The 24,146-nt window shown below is 32.6% G+C and overlaps 1 long non-coding RNA gene across 1 annotated transcript in view; it reads left to right on the top strand.

The window, feature by feature from the left end:
• The window catches only part of LOC127558789 (uncharacterized), a 213,002-nt gene extending 199,664 nt beyond the window's left edge, over positions 1 to 13,338 (top strand). The window contains exon 3 of the long non-coding RNA XR_007952981.1: positions 13,167 to 13,338. This is a non-coding gene — a long non-coding RNA (uncharacterized LOC127558789). The remainder of the gene's footprint in view (positions 1 to 13,166) is intronic.
• The last annotated feature ends 10,808 nt before the right edge of the window (positions 13,339 to 24,146 follow it).

Below are 24,146 nucleotides of genomic sequence, written 5' to 3'. Positions count from 1 at the left end.
TTACAAGTTACTTTTTAAAAATCTAGGGTGCATTTTAGAATATAGTTGGATTTTTTTTTTAAATCACAAACTCTAAAAGGTAGGGATCACTAATCCCTCAGAATGCATCTCATTTCCATCTCAGTAACTATTTCTTGTCTAAATCAGAATCAGACACAGAATAGAAGTTTCTCTTCGTTGTCTGTATCTTTTGAAGGATGAAATTATTATTAAAGCAAATAAAACACATTATATGTTATCTTATTTAATCCTCAGCAACCCTATTTAGTGGGACTACAAGGCTGGTTTAGGCTGATACAGTCTTCCTTATCTTCATTTAGAAATATCTGGTTAGAGAAGTGTGTTGACTCATACACCAAGGAAAGTTCTGTCAAGTCTGAGAGTAACTGACTTCTTGTAGGTTGACTTTTTTTTTTAATGTAGTAGGGTACTGGGAAGCTTCATCAATGACTTGAACCTTAGGCTCATGGACTCATCACACTTTGGGGAAGGCTTCCCTGCATTTCAGGGGAAACCTAATTCAGTTTACCTGAAAGAACCTTGGGAGAAAGTAGCTCAGTCCACTTACTTGATAGAGTAAACATTGCTGTTCCTACATGCACTTCCTCAGGGATGCTAACAAGTAGTAACATTGAAAAGGCAGAAATCACAAAGATCCTGCACTACCATTGACATCATTTTCTCTTTTCTAATCTAGATTTCAAAGAATATCAGAGAACTTGGAAATTATTGGATGATGGATTTAGAAAACCGAAGTTATAATGCCATGGGAAAATTAGACAGGTCAGAAGAACAGGGGAATAATCTGAATTCTGACACTTACTAACTTTTGGGCAAATGAATTTATCTCTCTGGACTCCACTTCTTTTATTTGTAAAGTGAAGGATTGAAATAAAGCACAAGGGGGTTGAACTAGAGCACTTCCAAGGTCTATTCTATCTCAAAAACTCTTATTCATGATTTATTCTATTCCTTCACTTTTTAGGGACTTGTGGCCCAGGAATTGACTTATTCAAGGTCACACAGCTTGTTCTTGGTAAAAATGAGACTAGATTCAGACCTTCTTACCATCATTCAAGCTGAGATGTTCAAGGAGGACTGAACCTCAGGTGAGAAGGTTTGTTCAGCCCTTTTCAGCTCTGTTCACTCAACTTTGGTGTCTACTTTTCACCCAGCTCTCACCTGTGGCTCCAAGAAGTTGTAACATGTGCAGCAACCACACTCCAGTAAATCATATTGACAGAATGGCTGTCAGGTTGAGGTTTTAAAGATGGAATAGGTAGATAAGAATGATTTATTTTAATGGTCAAGAAGGTGGATGAAGTAAAAGTTGTGGAGGGCTTAGAACTTGATAAGATATGGGACATCAAGATCATCCACTGCTACCTGGACCATCACTCTGACTCTTTATCTTGCTACTGGAGTGGAAGAGAGAGTGAGGCTGATAACATGGTGCAAGTCATCTTAAATCTGCTTTACCTAAATTAAATTCACTCTTAGAGTCAAGACATCACTCCATGATGTCACTGATGCTCTTGGATAATGAAGGACAAACAACAATATCATGCAAGTCATCACTCATTTGTGATGTCATTAAATGAAGGACAATCAACTGTTTTTCTACATTTATCTGTCCTTCCTTAAGAAATTGATTCCTTTAATTAATTGCCCTGACCCATTTACAAAACACCAGCAATACAGTTTTATTAATAAATTTAAAAAGTGTGTGTCTTTCAGTTGTGGAAAAATATGCATAGTTTTAAAAAACAGAAATCAAAGAGCATAAAGCTCATGAGACAGATATTCTTTGATGATCAATATAAAAATGATTTAAGAAATACAGGCACAAATAAGGGAAGATTAAACTGTTGTGGACATTTCTATTATGTCTGCAAATATATGTACTTTATATATATATATATTTTTTTTTCTACTCTGTGGTCAAAGATTAGGAATTCAAATAGTTCTATAGGGATCCACAAAAAGGAAATATGGACCAGTATGTACCTCAGACATCTGGCTTAGTCTGGCAAAGTACTTTCTAAGCATATTAAACTGTAACCCATTCCCTTTTGCCAACTTGTGTTGATCTTACCTGCTTTGGCCACATGGACATTTCTGTTTGTTATTTACTTTCCATGCCTCCTGCTCATCTACCTGTAACAAATATACTCTTCTCTTTTCTGCCCCAACACAGATGCTCATGAAAGTTAATTCAGAAGGGAAGTAGAAAGGAGAGGGGAAGAATATGAGATGTTTCATCAAGATTATTATCTTTTAGGCTCAGAGCATATTGACTCTGGGACTATTTTCACAGTCATAATCACTTGTCTAGGTGTATATATGGATTCAAGGAAATATGAAAGTGCACCAGAGCCCCTCTGCACTTACTAAATCATTGTCCTTTGGGGGTCAGGTGTTTGGAAGAAGAATCAATGTTCTGGCGCAGTATGAAGCCTGGAAGCTTTATTTTCAGGTAATTAAACTTCTTTCAAAAAACTTCTGTAGCATTTGTAGCTTATACTAACTGATGAAAACATGGAAAATAACATGGCTTATACAACTGGTTTTCTTGTTGAACTGGTTGTTCAACTGGTTGAATTTGTTGTTGTTGTCATAATTGTTAAATTTGACATTGTCAAATTAAGTCAATATTATGTTTGATATTTTGTGATCCTATGGACTTGTCCATGAAGTTTACTTGGTATGAATACTGGAATGGTTTGCCATTTCATTCTCCAGTATATTAAGGTAAGCAGACTTAAAGTGATTTGCTCAGGATCACACAGGTAGTAATTGAAACACGAATCTGAAGTTAGATATTTCTAACTCCAGGCTCAGTGGCTATTTATTGTACCATCTAGCTACCTCTTGATTTTCTCTAATTAGGGCACTATAGTAGGGAAGGGGAAGGAAGTATATCTGTTTAAACAGACTAAAATATTGAGTAATTTTAGGAGTAGATACTCAAGATTATGTGGACTTAGACAAATTACTTCAATTCTCTAATTAAATTTCTCATCTGTCAAATGGGGATAATAAGAACTGAAGCAGTTTCCTCACAGGATTGTTGTAAGAATCAACTGAGTTAATAGCTACCAAGTGCTTTGTAAATTTTAAATTTTGATATTTATGTCAGTTATATTATTAATGGAAAAACTTTTTACATACCAATGGCTTGTTGAATACTACTTACTTCTTTTTTCCATTAGGAGATTCTATTATTTTCCTTATTTTTCTTCCTCATATTTTATTCCCTTCAGACAAAATATGAGTTGTTCTGAACTAAAAGTGCCACTTGAAAGGCAGAGTGGGTAACTGTCTGGCTAGTATTCTCCACCATCACTAACCTCATATTTCTTTTTCCTTGCAGGGAATAAATAATTCACATTCTTCATTTCACACCTTTCCCCTCTGTCTTTGACTGTTCAATACTCCATTAAATCTGCCTCAGACAATCAAACGCATCTTCTGTAACTATCTTCAGTCTTCTCTTTTTCAAATTCTGCCCAGTTATATCTTTCTTCTCTTACTTAGAATTGAGACACAAAAGTTGTTCCTAATCATGGCTGAATGCACAAAATACACTTGCGTTGGAAAATGAACGAAGGAAATATGCCATAGATCCTTAACTTATTCTAATTAATTTTGTCTTTTCTTCAATATCATTTCTGAAGATTTTTTTATCTTCAAGTTATTTAAGTTTATTAGTTTTCTATTTTGCATTTTAGCCTTATGATCATCTACTTGTTTTTCAGTGAAAATGTAGAATATTTCAGTGAGACTACATGCTTGGTGAGCTGATTATCTTTTATAACATTCCAATAGGAAAAAAAAAGTATTCTAAGCTTTAAGTGATTGATTTAGAATTTAAATTTCAAAATGCAAGATAATGGTAATTCATGACTTCTTATATTTCATAGATGGTACATAAGGAGACACAGAGAGGCAGAGATTCAGAATTAGAGATGTATTAGCCCCAATCAAACCACATCTGAAAATCATATTTAGTTCTAAACTATATTTTAGAAAAAAAGATTGACAAGCTAGAGAATCCACATTCTGGAATCCACATGGAAGAATAAAGAAAGGTTTAGTTTAGATAGAGTTTAACTATTAACTTCAAATATTTTAGAAGTCATCTGGTAGGAAGAGGGACTAGGTTTGTTCTACAGAGCCCCAGGAGATAGAACCAAGATTAATGTGTGGACTTTGTAGAAAGGCAAATTTTAATTTGATTTAAGGAAAAATATTAACTTCTCATAGTGTTTTTTTGTGGCATGTGTTACCCCTCACTGGAAATAGTCTTCAATCAAAGGCCAAATGACCACTTGTTAGGGATTTTGTAGAAGGAATTTTTATTAAGGTACATCTTGGACTAAGCAGATTGTGAGGTCTTTTCCAGCCCTCAAATTCTGTGATTCTGGATCTCATAATTTGTTTCCTTCTTATCTTTGAGTCAGTGTCAAAAATCCTGGTTTCTCTAAGTTCTATCTGAGCAACTTCCCTTAGTATTAGCATCTTTTAGACCTGAGGTCATAACTGCTTTTTTATTTAGTGTTTTCCTTGATCAGTTTATCTGATGGAAAATGGTGGGGGTAGATATGTAAGAGGTGGCATAGACATTACTCTCTATTTAATAACTCAGAAAATGAACAAAGTAAAATAAAACAACTTCCTCCTGTTCCCTTCCCCAACACTAAGTATCCTTTAATGACTTGTTAATAGCTCTCTCCTTTAGAGCATTGCTCATTTTAAAATTACTATTTAAATGTATCATCATAAATTCTCATGTTAGAGCAAGTACCCGAGGTGGTTCTGCAATGATCAATCAATCAATCAATAAGCATTTATTAAGTGCCTCTATAACAAGTACTGGGAATACAAGTAAATAAATGTAAGGCAAATAAATACAAATACATGTAAAGTAATTAAATGCAGGAGCATTTAAATAAAAATAGTAAACCCATAAAGTAACAAATAAAGCAGATAAGTGATTCTATAAAGCCACTAACTGAAAAATTTCCTCTGAGAGGTTAAAAAATTCATAACCATTAGAACTGGAGAAGAACTTGAAGTTCATTGGACTGTTTTACAGATGAAAAAACTGAAGCCCAGAATTATCAAGTCATAAGAAAGCAAAAACAAACAAACAAACAAACAAAATAAAAACAAAAAGCCTTTTACCTCAAAATTTAAGATGGTAATTGGGGAACAATAAAATGGTAGGACTTCTTCTTGGTATATTTTCCTCAGAGAATTGCAGTGTTGTTCATGTATCAAGTCCTGATCAATGATCTGTCAGATATTTCAGTCCTATATTATTGTAGTAGGTAGAGAAGAAGACTTTTTCTTATACCAAATGGACTTGGTCAATTTCCTTCTTCCTGGCCATATTGATTGGAAAGGAGCCTTAGTTATTCTTAAAGGAACTGAGCAGTCCTTTACCTCTATACAAGAAAGTCTACTGCACATGAATAAAGGAAAAAGAGAAAAGAGCTTCCAGAGAAGAGTGGTGATAATGAGCCAAATGGAAGAGCTGAATGAGTCCTTGGAAACCATCTCATTTTACAAATGAGGAAAATTAGGCCCACAGAAAGGAAGATATATGTGATTTCTAAGATGTGGTGGGGAAGAGGAATGTGGATGGAGGCAGTGACTGCTCAGTTCCTATTGGCAGTTCATGAGCTTCACCCACAGCAATGGGTATAGGCTGTAGAAAGAGCTGCAGAATTGAGAGATGGGTTATAACATACACTTTATCAGAGAAAGAGACCTGTGGCTTTAATTTATTGCTGATGAATAATGGTCATTTTTCAATGATAATGTTCATTATTCAATGATAGAGCCACTGTGACAAGGTTAGGGACAGACTAGAATCCACAAGACTGTAATAAAAATATGGCTTTATTTCTCAGTAATTTTGCTAATTATTTTTAAAACCAGGTTTCTTTACCATAGAATTATCTCCTTTCTAATCTCACCTTGATGAGGAATTTCTAAAGAAAAATTCCCTCACAATCTTCACAAAAAAATTTCAGATAGGGATGGGAGATCATTGTTTGTCTTGTTTGATTCAATAGTCTTGAAATTCTACTTATCTTTTAAAATCCAACACAAATGTTAACAGCTCTCATAAGACCTTTCCTACATGCTTTCTTTGTTAGTGGACAAGTATCACATAACACTTGTTTATACTACATTTATGCACTTATGTAATATTGTATATTGTAATTATGAGTCTGTATCTTATCATCACACTAGATCACACTAGACTGAGGGCAGAGATCATGACTTACCTAAATGTTTATCTAGCACCATGCATGTCCACATACAGAAGATATTTAACAGCTATTTGTTGAATTGAATTAGAAGTGAATGTTTGTAAAAATATATTAAATGTCATTGTTGAGATATATAAAAGTAGAAAAGGAGGTGGACTGGCCGTGCATCTATAGAAAAGTATTGCCATTGTATTGATATCTATGTGATGTTAAGAAATTTAGAGGAAGATACCATACTTATATGCCTATGGTGGTTTATGGAAGATTTGGAGAAGAACCACACAGGATGAAAAATGGGGGAGTTTTGATCTGTACTGTTGGAAGGAGAACTCATATAGTTGAGATCCTTGATCCATGAAGTAAATTACCCACAAGACAAAATTTGTACAATGAGTTGATAGTTTTTCAGAAAAACAAAAGATATTGAGAAGGATTTGTATCTTCTTACAGTTGAAATAATAAGTAAGTTCTAATTTGTTTTAAAGGTTTGCTTTTTCAGTTGGTAAGGAATTAGGAAAAAAAAGAAAATAAATGCTTATTAAAATAAAATTTTATTAAAAAGAAATAATTGCTGAAATTGGAATTGTTATTTAATTGAAGGTTAACAGCAACAGATCAAAATTAGGACTATACAAATAATACTTGAGCATCACTTATTATCCATAATTTATTATCAATCAGTTTATCAATCAATAAGCATTAAGTTCCTATTATGGGGGTCCATGACCTAGGCATAAAGAACGAGATTATAAATAAACTAGAGGAACATAGGATAGTTTATCTGTCAGACTTGTGGAGGAGAAAGAAATTTGTGACCAAAGATGAACTAGAGACCATTACTGATCACAAAATAGGAAATTTTGATTATATCAAATTAAAAAGCCTTTGTACAAACAGAACGAATGCAAACAAGATTAGTAGGGAAGCAATAAACTGGAAAAACATCTTTACAATTAAAGGTTCTGATAAAGGCCTCATTTCCAAAATATATAGAGAACTGACTCAAATTTATAACAAATCAAGCCATTCTCCAATTGATAAATGGTCAAAGGTATGAACACACAATTTTCAGATGAAGAAATTGAAACTATTTCTTCCCATATGAAAAGGTGCTCCAAATCACTATTGATCAGAGAAATGCAAATTAAAACAACTCTGAGATACTACTACACACCTGTCAGATTGGCTAAGATGACAGGAAAAAATAATGATGAATGTTGGAGGGGATGCGGGAAAACGGGGACACTGATGCATTGTTGGTGGAGTTGTGAATGAATCCAATGATTCTGGAGAGCAATCTGGAATTATGCCCAAAAAGTTATCAAACTGTGCATACCCTTTGATCCAGCAGTGTTTCTATTGGGCTTATATCCCAAAGAGATACTAAAGAAGGAAAAGGGAACTGTATGTGCCAAAATGTTTGTAGCAGCCCTGTTTGTAGTGGCTAGAAACTGGAAAATGAATGGATGCCCATCAATTGGAGAAGGGCTGGGTAAATTGTGGTATATGAATGTTATGGAATATTATTGCTCTGTAAGGAATGACCAGCAGGATGAATACAGAGAGGCTTGGAGAGACCTACATGGACTGATGCTAAGTGAGATGAGCAGAACCAGGAGATCATTATACACTTCGATGACGATATTGTATGAGAATGTATTCTGATGGAAGTGGATTTCTATGACAAAGAGACCTAACTGAGTTTCAATGGATAAATGATGGACAGAAACAGCTACACCCAAAGAAGGAACACTGGGAAACGAATGTGAACTATTTGCATTTTTGATTTTCTTCCCAAGTTATTTTTACCTTCTGAATCCAATTCTCCCTGTGCAACAGGAGAACTGTTCAGTTCTGCAAATATGTATTGTATCTAGGATATACTGCAACATATTTAACATATATAGGACTGCTTGCCATCTTGGGGGAGGGGGTGGAGGGAGGGAGGGGAAAAAACGAAACATAAGCGAGTGCAAGGGATAATGTTGTAAAAAATTACCCTGGCATGGATTCTGTCAATACAAAGTTATTATTAAATAAAATAAAATTTAAATTAAAAAAAAAAAAAATAAATAAATAAATAAAATAAAAGTTGCTATTATGGGCCAGAATACATAGTAGGCTGTGGAGACCCACAGATGAAAATGAAATAGCTCTTGCTTTTGAGGAGTTTACATTCTATGGCTTCATCCAATTCACTTTATTCAAAACAGAATAAATATTTGTTGACATTTACTGTGTTCAAGATACAAAGAAATATGACTGATAGGAAGAATTATGATAGTCCTTGTCAACAAGAATGATTCTAGTTTATACAACGCATAAATACATGGCAAGTTAAAATAGTTATAGAAGAAATAAATAAATTCTGAATAAGAAAAACACAAGAATATCACAAAGAATATTTAATACATAAATGATTAATTGGCAAATGAGTATTATAGACAATAACAGAGTTATGATGTGCTCAGAGGAGGGAGGGATCAGTATAGGCTAGAGTATGTAGGGAAAGAAAGAGTTGAACTGGTCCTTGCAAGATAAAGAAGGATGGAAATCACTATTTGGGGAGGAATTGAAATACTGAAATAACAAAACGAAAGTTGTCCTGGAGGGACTATTTGACTGAAATGTCATCAGGCAATCAATCAAAAAACATTTATTAAGCATATACTATGTACTAGACACTGTGGTAAGTACTAGGAACAAAACAAAACAAACGGAAACAGTCATTAGTCTCAAGAACTTCATATTTTGTTAGGGAAGACAACATTTACATAGCGTGTCCCAGAAGTCTTAATGCCATTTTAAGTTTTAATAGTTTAAATTTTATATAAGTATATACAAAATAACTAAGATTTCATATAAGATTTCTATATTTCATATAAGTACATGCAAAATAATTTAAAAGTAAATATGAGATCCTTTAGGGAAGGAAGGTCAAATCTTGACTTTATATTATGGTGGCAAAAATGTGAATACTTTCATATATTGATGCTGTTATAAGATGCAGAATACAGAATCTGTATGGATGAGGGACTTCCTGAGTTTAGTATCAGGTAATTCATTGATCATCACCAATTTATTAGACTTTTGTTTAGATTTTTTTAGATATTGTCCTCAATAGTTATTTCTTGGTGCCTATTCTGTTTAGAGACCAAGCATACAAAGTGATATAAGATGGGCTCCCAATCCTTAAAGACATGGTATCTAAATGGGAAAAGAGAAGATATACATAGAAATATAACTAAATAGTAGTGTTGTCATTTGGTCATTTCAGACTTGTTTGACTCTTTGTGACCTATTTGGGGTTTTCCTTGCAAAGATACTAAAGTGGTATGCCATTTGTTCTCGTTCATTTTACAGATGAGAAAACAGAGGTAAATAGTTAAATAATTTTCCTAGAGTCACACAGCTAGTTAGTGTGAGTGGCCAGCTTTGAATTCCGGGAGATGAATTTTCCTGATTTCCAGTCCAGTGCTCTAGCCACTTTGCTACCTATCTGCCCCCTAAATAGCACTACCGGGCACCATATAATAAAGGGCAAATGAGTGCCTCAGAAAATCAGTCTTTTAGTAATCATGAGGAGGGCATCATTTCTGAACCATGACTAGAAAGTTTCATGGAGTGGGCAGGTCTTGATCTAGAATTGATGCAAGGATGGGCCATAAATTAAAGGGGAAAGAGAGCAAGGTAATTTCAAGCCAGGAAAATGTAGGGAACGGAGGCTCAAAGTGTGAATGAAAAGTATGTGCTGTATTTGTGGAATAAGGAAGAGAAAAACTCCTTTTGATTGGATTTGCTTAGATTGAATAGATTGAATCTGAGCCACCTATATTCAAATCCTACCTCAGAAAGATGCTGGCTGTGTGACTGGGCAAATCATGACATCTTGGTGTTCTAGCCAATCCTCTATGAATACACATTGCAAAGGTGCCAGTATGCATTGGTAGAGGAATATTTTTTTTTGCCTGGGATTTCCTATGCCAATAAAATCAGAGGTCTAATCCCCTATTATTTCAACTAGTTGAAATTGAAAAAGAAGTTGGAATTAGAAAAGCAAGGTTTTTCCTGACCTTCAAGGCTAGGCTGAGGAGTCAGTGGGAAGATGTATCAGTGATCATAATATCCTTTCTAGTGGATGCTACTTTCCAAAGACTTCATTCACCTTCTCACTTGGACTTCACCACTCATTCAATTCCTCTTTGTTTATATTTATAGTCTTATTGTCTTTGATCTATCTCTAAGGTCTATTCAATTTCTAAGCCCTATTTAATTTTAACTCTGAATTTATTTATTAATTTAATTTAATTATTTAATTTAATTTAATTTAAACTCTGAAACATTTCTCAAGGCTGCTCTTGATTCCCTCTATTTCTCACTATTCCAATTCCTATAATTCTATCACAAGCCTTTCTCCCACTTTACAATTTGAACTATAGCAATGGTATCTCTACAGTCTTCCTTCTACACTGTCTCTCTCCCAAACTATTCTTCATACTAGCCCCAGAACAAACTTTTTCATACATAATGGTCATACCACTTTTGCACTTAAATATCTTTAATTTCTCTACATTGTTTGCTGATTAGTATACGTCTTTGCTTTGCATTGGGATTCCTCTGCAGTCTCACATAACTCTTCCTCCTTTGCCTCTAACACTCATTTAGAGTAGGATTTTTAATCTGGGAACTATGAACTTAAAAAATAAATGATAACTTCATTTCAATATAATTACATTAAAATTATTATAATCACATAATTATTAAAGTCACATTATAATTCAATAAAACATACATATATTTTAATTCTATTCATTTGTTTTATGCATTTAAAAACAGTCTAGTGATGATCAACTAGGATAGACTTTTAGTTCTTCTCAGCAATACAGTAATCCAAGACAATTCTAATGGACACATCTGAGTCTAGAGAGAGAATTTTGGAGACTGAATGCAGATTGAACCATACTGTTTTCACCTTTTTAAAAATTTTGCTTTTTCTTTCTCATGGTTTTTCTATTTTGTTCTGATTTTTCTTTCACAATATGGGAAATAGGGAGATATGTTGAAAACGATTATACAAGTATAACCTATATGAGATTGCTTGCTGTCTTGGGAAGGGGAAGAGAGGGAGAAAAAAATCGGAACTAAAAATCTTACAAAAATGAATTCTGAAACTTTATTTGCATGTAATTTGAAAAATAAGATACCATTAAAGATGAAAAAAAAATCCTAAGAGGTTTCCATGGGGCAACTAGGTAGTTCAGTGGATAGAGTGCCTAATCTGAAGACAGACATATCTGCCTAAATTCAAATCTGGCCTCAGACACTTATATTAGTTATGTAACCTTGAACGTGTCACTTAGCCTATTTGCCTTAGTTTCCTCATCTATAAAATGAGCTGGAGAAAGAAATGGCAAATCATTTCAGTATCTCTACCAAGAAAATTCCAAATGGAGTCATGAAGAGTTAACATAATTGAATAACAAAGAAGGGTCCATAGCCTTCACTTAAATGCTAAAGAACAATATCTCTCTCTCTCTCTCTCTCTCTCTCTCTCTCTCTCTTTTTCTTTCTTTCTTTCTTTCTTTTCTTTTTTCTTTCTTTCTTTCTTTCTTCTTTCTTTCTTCTTTCTTTCTTTCTTTCTTTCTTTCTCTCTCTCTCTCTCTCTCTCTCTCTCTCTGTTTCTCTCTCTCTCTCTCTCTCTCAAACACACACACACACACACACACACACACACACACTCACAAAGCATTTAATAGCTTTTTTTAAAGCCTGTATAGAATGTCACCTACTATTTGAAGCTTTTCCTGATCCTCTTGGCTTGATAGTTATGTTCCTCCTTGATATTCAACATAAACTTTGCTTTGTAACTTTCTAATGTTCTTACCAGGTTATTCTGTGTATTTCACTTATGGGAATGTCCCATTCCCCTAGTAGACTATAAACTGCTTGAGAGAAGAGATAATATAGTAGCAAAAATTTGTATCCTCTCTATCATTCCTTGCATGGTACTCTGTATATAGGTACTTAATACATTTTTGGTTTATTGTTTATTATTGTATCATGAGAGTTGGGACATATCAGTATTTCATAATGGCATGACTATTCTAAATATTTTGGAAAGGGGAAAGAATAATTTTTTATTGCATAATAAAAGGAGAGCAAAACATTTCTTTTTCTTTTTTTAACTGAAAATGGAGAATTGTGCCATTTTAAAACAGCATGGATAACTAATGGGCTCATGTGACCTTTAAGCTTCTCTGTCTGCCTTCAACTTTAGAAATTCTGGCACAGGAACAACATGTAACCTGAGGTTCCTGTATGCCTCTATTGGCCTGGAGTCCAAAGGAGATCATCCTTTTCATAAGAGCCCTGGGCATCATTGAAATTTTTTCTATAAATACAGAAAGTCCAAACAAATCTGTAATGACTTTAGGAGAAATTAAAACAGCCTTTTTTCTCTGGTTGAATATATGTAATGTAATTTATGGGCAATTGAGCTGAGTGATAGTGGCATATTTATTGCTTTTTCAGAGGCAAGCACCTTATTGAGTTGACTTTTTAATTAAGCAAATGCAACTTATTGAAAGAACATAGGCTCTAGGGACAATAACAGTTTAGTTGTAGGAATCAAACAGATCAAAAGTGACTCCTCATAAGCTCTATAGTAGCTCTTTCTAGATGACATTATTATAAGGATATTTTGATCCTTGAGGACAAATCATTATTTTTTTGTGGTTATTTCTGAGTGGTATCAGGGTTCATAAGTCTATAGGTGACTGTAGATGACATTGTAATCTACTATGGAGTATGTTTGCAAAGGCACTGAATGGTTCTTCCTGTGTCACTGAGATCCTGACATGAGTTTCCCTTGTCTTTTTGCAGGTGGAAGTTTGTACAGAAGAAAGAAAGAGAATCTTACACGTTGGAGGAGTTGGAGGAGTGCAGAGACTTTGAAAAGTGATTAAAAGGGAGAGAAGAAAAAATGCTAAATACAATGCAGCCACACCATAATAAAACTGCTTTTCCAGTCATTTATCTATGTTAAAATGTTAATAGTCAGGACACATACCCTTTTGGACATGAGCCAGACCCAACCATGGTGTAAGACCAGCCAAGAAATGATTGGAAATTGAGGCAACAAGCAAGATGGAAATTACAGGTTACCAGGAGCAGAGTTTAGTAGGGACCCCAGGGACACAGAATTCAGGTGATAACATAAAGTAATTTTCAGGTTGTATAGAAGCCATATCTTCTATGATAAAAGGCAAGTTTCCAAAGTTCTAGCTTTTCCTTCTATACCTGGAGGTGCTCAGTGCAATGAGATGGCTTGAGCTGGGAGATTACATTTATGCTTTAATGGGTAAATGAGAGATGATGCTGGCCCTCACTGATTCCTCTATTTTAGTAATTTCAGTTAAAATTTTTTCCTAATTAAAGAGTAATTAGAATCTTGTAGGGCTCAACATGAAGGGGAAAAATTTTCCTAGACTGGAATAGGGACAAGAAAGCTATGATCTGGACCCTAAACCTTAAATCAACAAGAAAAGTAATAATATTCAGAAAGGGACAGAACAATTGGGAAGATGACAGTCATCTCTGTGAGAGTTAGAGAGAGTTTAGATACCCTCCAGTCACTTTCTAGTGACATGTGGGCAGATTGATTGGAAATACCTGTTCTACTGTAAAGACAGATTATAGCAACATCTAGCTTTAACTCCCTCAAAATATATCTTCCACTTCTCTGCCACATTTCCTGAAATTCCCACTATTTAATTATTTTCTGAGTTAAGGATTATTTACAGAGCAGTTTTAAAAAATAAATCTTATTGTCTTTACTCTTCAGGTAATAAGGGAGAAGGAAATCTTTCTTGAAAAGATAGAATTGTGCTTCAAAGGAGAATGGGTAATAGAATTTTAACCAATGTCAGGAGGCTAAATGAATGTGATACAGGTGAAAAAAGATAAAAAGAACTATAGAATATTTAGAGCTTCATAATAGGTAAGAATATCCAAAGATTATAGAATTAACCTATCTCATGAGGAAGTGGCTTCCTTTCCTTCAATATTAAGAACAAGTCCTAGATACTACCAGAAGAAAAGTCATTCAGTATTGGTCATATGACAAAGACATATTTTACTAGTTGGTACCTCCCTGTTGAGAACTACTGAGGTAGCTGGGTATATGTTGACTTGACAATGGCAACAGAGAGTCTGATGTCTTCATGGGATGTATATTAAGGGTGTGATACTAATCCTGAAATTCACCACTCATTTTTGGTAATTTACTTCTAAACTAACAAAGCCATCAGAAAGAATTCAGAAAGTATTTTTGACAATTATGATATTCTGTGCAAATAGCTCAAGAACTGAGTAGGAATGAGTAATATTTTCAGTATTTTCAGAACTGCTGTCAGTTGAAGATAAGAGCTTTAGAAGAGAAAGGGTTTTGAGAAGTAAAGTTAATTAAGATGATGGTATTTGAAAACAAGTTTTAGATTTTTGAACTATTTTAAGGTGTAAGAATAATTATTTCTTATTCAGGTATACTGATGAATTTAATTTAATACTAATAAAAGTATATTTGCCCAGACATTTGAGAATCTGATCAACAGTACTTTAAAACAACAAAAATAAAAGGAGCAGAGAGAAAGCTCTGTGTATGTATACACATATATGTATACATACATATGTTTTTTAATATATATCAGTGAACCCAGATATTATAGAGAGTACCATGTACAACATAAAATAAATTGTAAAGAAACTTAGTAATTAACAGGTAACTATATCCAAAAAGAAGGACAGTAATAAAACTACTAATCTCAAATATTATGATTACACAAAGTTTGGGTAATCTAAATTAGAGATCCTTTTTAGTTTATTTTTTAACACATATTGTTTTATGAATTATGTTGGGAGAGAAAAGTCAGAGCAAAATAGGAAAAACCATGGGAGAGATAAAAAGAAAGACAGAAAAAAAGAATTGAACATAGCATGTATTGATTTTCATTCAGATTCCCCATTTATTTCTCTGGTTGTAGATGGCATTTTCTGTCCAAAGTCTATTGGGATTCCTTTGGATCACCAGAAGTACTAAGAAGAACCAAATCTTTCATGGTTGAACATTGCAATTTTGCTGTTATTGTGTACAACGTATTTTTGCTTCTGCTTGTTTCATTTAACATCAGCTCATGTAAATCTTTCCAGGCCTTTCTACAATTACCTTGTTCATCATTTTTTATAGAATAATATTCATGTACCACAATTTGTTCAGCTATTCCCAATTGATGGGAATTTACTCATTTTCCAATTCTTTGCCACCACAAAAAGAGTTGCTACAAACCTATTTGGATCCTTTTCTCTCCTTTACGTTTTTTTTCAGATACAGAACCAGTAATGGCATTGCTGGATCAAAGAATATGCACAATTTTATTGCCATTTGGGCATAGTTCCAGATTGCTCTCCGGAATGGTTGGATCATTTCACAACTGTACCCATTTCCCCACATCACCTTTAACATTTATCCTTTCCTGTCATCTTAGCCATTCTGAGAGGTGTGAGGTGATATCTCAGAGTTGTTTTAATATGCATTTCTCTAATCAATTGTAATTTAGGATATTTTTTCATGTAACTATAAAAAACTTTAGTTTCATCATCTGAAAATTGTCTGTTCATATCCTTTGACCATTTATCAATTGAGGAATGAATGACATGTACTCAATTTTTTGTATATTTTAGAAATGAGGCCTTTATCAGAAATACTAGCTGTAAAGATTTTTTCCCAGCTTTGTAGTTCCCTTTTAATCTTGTTTCTGTTGGTCTTGTTTGTGCAAAACCTTTTTAATTTAATGTAATCAAAGTTGTCCATTTTGGCTTTCATAATGTTCTCTTATTCTTCTTTGGGCATAAATTCTTTTCTTTCTTCCAAAGATCTGATGGGTAAATTATCCCTTGTTCTCTTAATTTGTTTATGGTATCATGCCCAAACCTTATTTTGGTATGGAATGTGAGATATAGGTCTATGCCAAGTTTCTTACATATTATTTTCCAATTTTCTCAGCAAATTTTGTCAAATAGTGAGTTCTTATTCCAGAAGATAAAGTTTGGGGGTTTATCAAATACTAGATTGCTATAGGCCTTGCTTATTTTGTTGTGTGTATCTAATCTATTTCACTAATCAACCCCTCTATTTCTTAGCCAGTATTAAATGATTTTGATAACTGCTGCTTTATAATATAGTTTTAGTTTGGTACTGCTAAGCTGCCAACTTTTGTATTTTTTTCCATTAATTTTCTTGATATTCTTGACCTTTCATTCTTCCAGTGAATTTTATTTTTTCTAGTTTTATAAAACAATATTTTGACAGTTTGATTGGCATGGCACTAAACATATAGACTAATTTAGGCACAATTGTCATTTTTATTATGTTAGCTCAGCCTAGCCATGAGCAATTTATATTTTTCCAGTTGTTTAGATCTGATTTTATTTGTGTGAAAATTATTTTGTAATTGTGTTCATACAGATCTTGCGTGTGTCTTGGCAGGTAGATCCTCCAAGTATTTTATTTTGTTTATAGTAATTTTAAATGGGATTTTTCTTTTTATCTCTTGCTGATGAGCTTTGTCAGTAATATATAAAAAAGATGATGATTTGTGTGGGTTTATTTTATATAATGCAATTTTGCTAAAGCTGTGAATTGTTTCCAGTAGATTTTTGGATGTTTTTCTAGGATTCTCTAAGTATATCATCATATCATCTGCAAAGAGTGTTAATTTTATTTCCTCATTGACTATTCTAATTCCTTTAATTTCTTTTTCTTTTCCTATTGCTAAAGCCAACATTTTTAGTACAATGTTGAATAATAGTAGTGATAATGGGCATCTTTGTTTCACCTTTGATCTTATTGGGAATGCATTCAGCTTCTCTCCATTACAAATAATGCTTGCTGCAGATTTTAGATACATACTGCTTATTATTTTAAGGAAAGTCACCCTTATCTTTATGTTCTCTAGTGTTTTTAAGAGGAATGGGTGCTTTTTTTTTTTTTTTTGTCAAAAGCTTTTCTGCATCTATTGAGATTCACATGATTTCTGTTGGTTTTGTTTGTTCTGTTGATATGGTCAATTATAGTAATAGTTTTCCTGATATTGAACCAGCCCTGCATTTCCCACTTGGTCATAGTGTATTATCCTACTGATAAATTTCTGTAATCTCTTTGCTAAAATTTATTTAACATTTTTGTATCAATATTCATTAGGGGATTGGTCTGTAATTTTCTTTCTTTGTTTTGGCCCTTCCTGGTTTAGGTATCAGAGCCATATTTGTGTCATGAAAGGAATTTGGCAATACTCCTTCTTTATCTATTTTTCCAAATAATTTACATAGTATTGGAATTAATTTTTCTTTAAATGTTTTGTAGAATTCACTTGTGAATCCATCTGGCCCTGGAGATTTTTCCTTAGAGAATTCCTTGATGACTTGTTCAATTTCATTTTCTAAAATGGGACTATTGAAGTATTTTATTTCTTCTTCTGTTAACCTGGGAAGTTTATATTTTTGTAAATATTCATCCATTTCAATTAGATTGTTGGACTTGCTACCATAGAGTTGGGCAAAATGTCTCCTAATTATTTCTTTAATTTCTTTTTCATTGGTGCTAAGTTCCCCCTTTCATTTTGGATGCTGGTGATTTGGTCTTTTTCTTTCCTTTTTCTGATCAAATTAACCAAAGGTTTTTCTATTTTGTTAGTTTTTTTTATATAAAACCAACTCTTAGTTTTGTTTATTAGTTCAATAGTTTTCTTAGTTTCTATTTTATTAATCTCTTCTTTGAGTTCCAAAATTTCTAATTTGATATTTAATTGGGGATTTTTAATTTATTCCTTTTCTAACTTTTTAGTTGCATGCCTAATGCATTGATCTCCTCATTTCTCATTTTATTTATATAGCTATTTAAAGATATAAAATTTTCCCTAAGAACAGCTTTGGCTGCATCCCATAGGTTTTGATATGTTGTCTCATTATTGTCATTTGGATGAAATTATGTATTGTTTTAGTGATTTATTTTTTGTTTGACCCAATCATTCCTTAGAATTAGGTTATTTAATTTCCAATTGGTTTTTAGTTTATCTTTCCCTGATCCTTTATTGAATATAATTTTTATTGCATTGTGGACTGAAATGGAAGTATTTACTATTTGTCTTTTTGAATTTGATTGTGAGGTTTTTATACCCCAATAAAGGGTAAATTTTTGAGTAGGTGCCATGTACTGTTGAGGAAAAAAAATTTCTCCAGAGGTTTACCATATCTAGGTTTTCTAGGATCCTATTAACTTCCCTAGTGTTTTTCTTGTTTATTTTGTGGTTAGATTGGTCTGATTCTGAGAGGGAAAGGTTGAGGTCCCCCACTAGAATAGTTTTGCTATCTCTTTTTGTAACTAGCTTAAAATGCTCTCTAGGAATTTGCCAGATCTACCACTTGGTGCATACACATTTAGTATTGTTACTACTTCATTATTTATGGTACCCTTTATCAAGATGTACTTTCCCTCTTTATCTCTTTTAATAAGATCTATTTTTACTTTTGCTTTTGCTTTATCTTAATTGAAGATCTTAATAGATTTGTTCATACCATGCCTGCATCAAGAAATAAATCCAATCTCATGTGTATCAGTTATTCTTGTTGAGATATAACTTATTAATTGACTTGTCAAAGAATGAATAAATCTTGTTTTAAAAAATTGACGAGAAATATAGTATAATAATTTTGTAAATGAAGAATACTTACATAAGGGCATTCAGAAACCAGGAAAGAAGGAATATATAATGGACAACATTTAAGTAAGGAACATAAGATGGTAGTATAGTAAGTAAGTTACTACAGTAAGTGAAAAGATTGCTCAGAAAGCTTTCATATTTCTGGGAAAGGCAAAAAAAGGAAGGTTAGAGGAATGGATTTAGTAGTATGCCCTAAGTCAAAATGAAACATTATTTCATGATATATTTTATCATCATATTATGATACAAAAACAAATATTATTTTATTAAATTGTGAGCTTCTTGAAGAAAGGTACTATCTGTTATTTCTTTTTGTATCTTCAGAAATTTGCATAGTGCTTGGTACATAGTAGGAGCTCAATAAATGCTTATTAAATGACTTACAGAAAAGCATTTGCAAAAATAACACCAGGAAAATAATTCCAGTCTATGCATCATTATCACTTGCTGAGGACGAACAAGTAGAGAAATTCTACAATGAACATGATAATGGCAAATTAAATCAATTATAACCTCTGACAGCTGATGATTATAGTAAGATGCTGATGAGGATAGGGAGAAATATATGGGAAAGTATGGCTTAAGAAAAAATGAGAGAAACTAACATATGTAGAGTATACAAAAACCTTATGCTTTTATATCTTGAATATTTTCTTCAAGAAAGAATTCATAGGTGCTAGGCATTTTATACACCAAATATCATAAAACTTTAATAGATTTATTTTAACAGGCAAGAAAAAACTTCTTATTGAGGTATGAGTTATTCCTGAGTTAGCTATTTGTGTGAAGCCAAGTTATTAACTTGTCAAAGTTAAGATCAGGATTACTAAAAAAAAGTGAGAAAAAATATGTGGTATATAATTTCAATAGCTTACTCTTGAACCTTTTAAAAAATTACGTGACAATCAAAAATTGGAAATGGATAAGAGAAATTACATTGACACTGACACAGACTACAATAATTTTATTCTAGAGTTCAGTTGATGTAAATAAATTAACATAAAAAGGAGACTAAAAAAAACACAGAACTAAATTTAGCAACTGTCTTACTTGCTAGATGAAGAGATGTGGCTGCCAAAGGCAATACTAGGTTAGAATATAAACTCATTTGCAAAATTTTCTGGAATAAGATGATGGATAACCATGGTATTTAGTTAATAAAACAGAAAGAAGCAAGGAAGAACAAAGCCAATAAAAAAAAGTTGACAAGTTGCCTAAGTGAAATCATCCGAACACAATTGAGTATAGGAGAACAATAACTAAAAAAAATGGAAATTTTTCATAAAAGTCATTATAATGAATTATTTTCTCCATCAAGGTCAAATCAATTGCTACATTTGGATCCTAATGTTTCAGTCTTGAGTTTTAGTTATAAAGGCAATAGAAAAGGTTATAAAGAGGGTGAAGAAGCAGTAAGATCAGAAAAAAGTGTACTTAGAGAAGATCTACAGTGAAGACAGCACAATTATGAGGGTATTGAGAGAATTATATATAATATATGTGAAGCTAGAGAAGTTATCAAAGGAATAGAAAATAACTTTGAACCTTAATCTAGAAAAAGGTGACCAAGGAAACATCAGTAGTACAGGCCTATATGTTTATTGTCTCAACTATATAAAAATCTTTATGAGAGTCAAGCATACATAAATTGAAGGCATCCCTTAAAAGATGAGAATAGAATGACAATTTTTTTCAAATGACATTCTATAATATATTGACTCTTTCAAAATTAATTTTTAAAAATATAAAGAATTTATGATCATGTTGCACTTTTTGTTAATTGAATATGAAGGAACATTTAATCTGGTAGAACAGTGGATAAAGTACTAGGCCTGGAACCAGAAAGGCCCGAGTTCAAATTTGGTCTCAGGTACTGACCAGCTATGTAACCTTGAACAAATCCCTTAAGCTCAAGTCTGTGTCTGGAAATTGGAATTTGGTGGCTTCAAAACAGGATCTTTATTTATTCTTCCATGCTGCCCCTTAAAAATATTAGGTTCACCATGTTCTTTGCCATGGTAACAGAGGGGATCTAGTACAGAGTTCAGGCTAAGTAGAAGTTCCTCATATACATTAAGTCAAATATTTTACAGCCTCCTGAAATAGAGCCACAATCAATTAAAGTAATCATCTATTTATCCAACTGATCAAAAAGATTTTCTTAATTAGGAATTTTCTTTATATACAGACACTGTGCTAAGTACTGGGGATAGTTTTAAAAGAAGATACAAGCAGTCTACTCCCTTACGATGACACTAATGTAGGAGACAACATGTAAATAAATGGGCACGTAAAAAAAAAAAAATATATATATATATATATATATATATATATATATATATATATATATATATATATATATATATATATATATACATATATATATATATATATATATTAGGTGGAAAGTAATTTCAGAGAGAAAGGCCCTAAATTCTGGAGATTTGGGATTGGGAACATTGGGTAAGACCACCTACAGAAGGTAGGATTTCAGCTGAGATTTGAAGGAAGCAAGGAGAAACTAAGAGGCTGAGATGAAGAGGGAGATTATTCTAGGCATAGAAAGCAGCCATTGAAAAGTCATGAAAAAGGAAAATGAAATGTCATATGCAAGGAATTGCAAGGTGGCTAGTGAAACTAGTGAACAGAGGAAAGTTTGTTAGGAACAGTAGGACAAACAGTAGACAGAAATCCAGAGAACTAATTGTCAAAGAGAAGACTTTCTATTTGGTCCTAGAAGTAATAAGGAGCCACTAGAGTTTATTAATTAGGGATTAGACCTATGCTTTAGGAAAATCACTTTGTCATCTGAGTAGGGAATAGATTGGAATGAAAAATTGCAGCAAGTGAGTGAAATGAGCAGGACCAGGAGATCATTATATACTTTAACAACAATACTATATGATGATCAATTCTGATGGATGTGGCCCTTTTCAACAATGAGATGAACCAAATCAATTCCAATAGAGCAGTAATGAATTGAACCAGCTACATTCAGTGAAAGAACTCTGGGAAATGAGTATAAACCACTACATAGAATTCCCAATCCTTCTGTTTTTGTCCAACTGCATTTTTGATTTCTTTCACAGGTTAATTGTACACTATTTCAAAGTCAGATTCTTTTTGTACAGCAAAATAACTGTATGGACATGTATACATATATTTTATTTAACATATACTTTAACATATTTAATATGTATTAGTTAACTTGCCATCTGGGGGAGGGAGGAGGGAAAGGAGGGGAAAAATTGGAACAAAAGATTTTGCAACTGTCAATGCTGAAAAATTACCCATGTATATATCTTGTAAATAAAAAGTTATAATAAAAAAGGAAGAGTAAAATAAAAAAAAAGAAAAGAAAAATTGAAGCAAGGAGATCAATTAAAAGGTTTTTTTTTCAAAATTCCAAGTGAAATGTAATGAGAGCATATATTGGCTGTGAGTAGAAAGAAGGGAATGTTTAATTAATTTTATGATGATAGAAACAACAAGATTTAATGACAGTGAGGAGTTAAGTATGACATAGGTTGTAAAGCTAAGTGACTGAGAGGATGATGATGCCCTTGAAAGTAATAAAGTTCCAAAGAGGGGAGGTTTTTTATTTTGGGGAAAGGTGGCAATCACTGGATATTGAATTTGAGATGCCTATGGATTATTCAGTTTGATATTTCCAAAAGATCAAATGAATTAAGAATTCCTATTGTCCAAATTGCAACATTCATTGAGATGGACAAATTATATAAAACTTTTCCATTGATGTGTATATTTGGGATAGATGGTATAGATGGACAGTGAGTTGGACCTAGAATTGAAAAGAAGAGGTACAATAAGTTGTATTACCTTTAAAGAACTGCAAAGCTTTCTTTTATTTTTAAAAATTTTACTTATTTTATTTTTATTTTATGGAATAAAATAACAATGACCATAACATAGTATATTTAAAATAAGATGAATACACATGAAACTGAAAATCTATTATGTACAATGTGCTATTCACTTTAAACATGTTTTCATATAAATGTTTTCATATAAAGTTTTCATATAAATTTTTAAAAATTTTTCCCTTCCCTCTCCTCTTTCCCAACTGCCCCAGAGATAACTACCATTAGACACAAATATTATATATATGTAAAATAATCCTTCTATTTATCAATTCTTTCTCTACATGCAGATCGAATCTTCCTTTCTATGTCCTTTGTAGTTAATCTAAGTGTTTATAATAGTCAAAATGACTTAGGTACTCAAAGTTGTTCTTTAAAAAATATTACTGTTAAATGTATATAATGTTCTCTTGATTCTGCTCATTTCACTATTCTTTATTTTGTACAAGTCTGTCTATGTTTTTCTAAGATGATCAAACTCATCATTTCTTATAGCACAGTAATACTCTATCACAACCATATACCACAATTTGCTTGGCCATCCCCCTATTGATGGGCATCCCTACAATTTCCAATTCTTTGCAAAGTTCTTAGATAAATCCAAGCTTCCCCTGAAAGCAAAAGCTCCATTTTTAAATCCAAGATCCTGCTGGTATTGCTATGGTATCAAGACATGGATTACAAGAGTTATCAAAGGATTGAAAAGGAAAATCATGCAGAAGTCCATGGAAAGATGTCTAATAGCTGTGATCAGAATGGAACATTTAAGACTCTCTGTTAAGTAGGAGTAAAGAATGTAATTATGGAATGATTCGTCTGGTAGGAAGAAAAGATGGGCAAACAAGTGAACAGTTAGATACAGCATAGATACTCTCATAATATAAGAATTAATATATATATATAATATATAATATAATCAACATAAATATATTTAATAATATAATTGATGTAACAAGAATTTATATATATATGTGTATATATATATATATATATATATATATATATATATATGAATAAAATAAGAAACTCTGGCACATTTGAGGGATCCTTAGTGACAAACTTATTAGATGGCATTGATAAGATTCATACAGGATGAAGGGCATGGATAGATTTCTATCTGTCAAATTGGAAGGCACTTCAAAATCATTAAGATTCCAGGGCCATTTGAGCATTGTGTGGGAAGTATTCTAAATACCAACTATTCA

The sequence above is a fragment of the Antechinus flavipes genome, chromosome 1 (assembly GCF_016432865.1).
Source record: "Antechinus flavipes isolate AdamAnt ecotype Samford, QLD, Australia chromosome 1, AdamAnt_v2, whole genome shotgun sequence".
Classification (NCBI taxonomy): domain Eukaryota; kingdom Metazoa; phylum Chordata; class Mammalia; order Dasyuromorphia; family Dasyuridae; genus Antechinus; species Antechinus flavipes.
The sequence above is the reverse complement of the archived record's forward strand: the minus strand, read 5'-3'. Positions and strand labels throughout refer to the sequence as shown.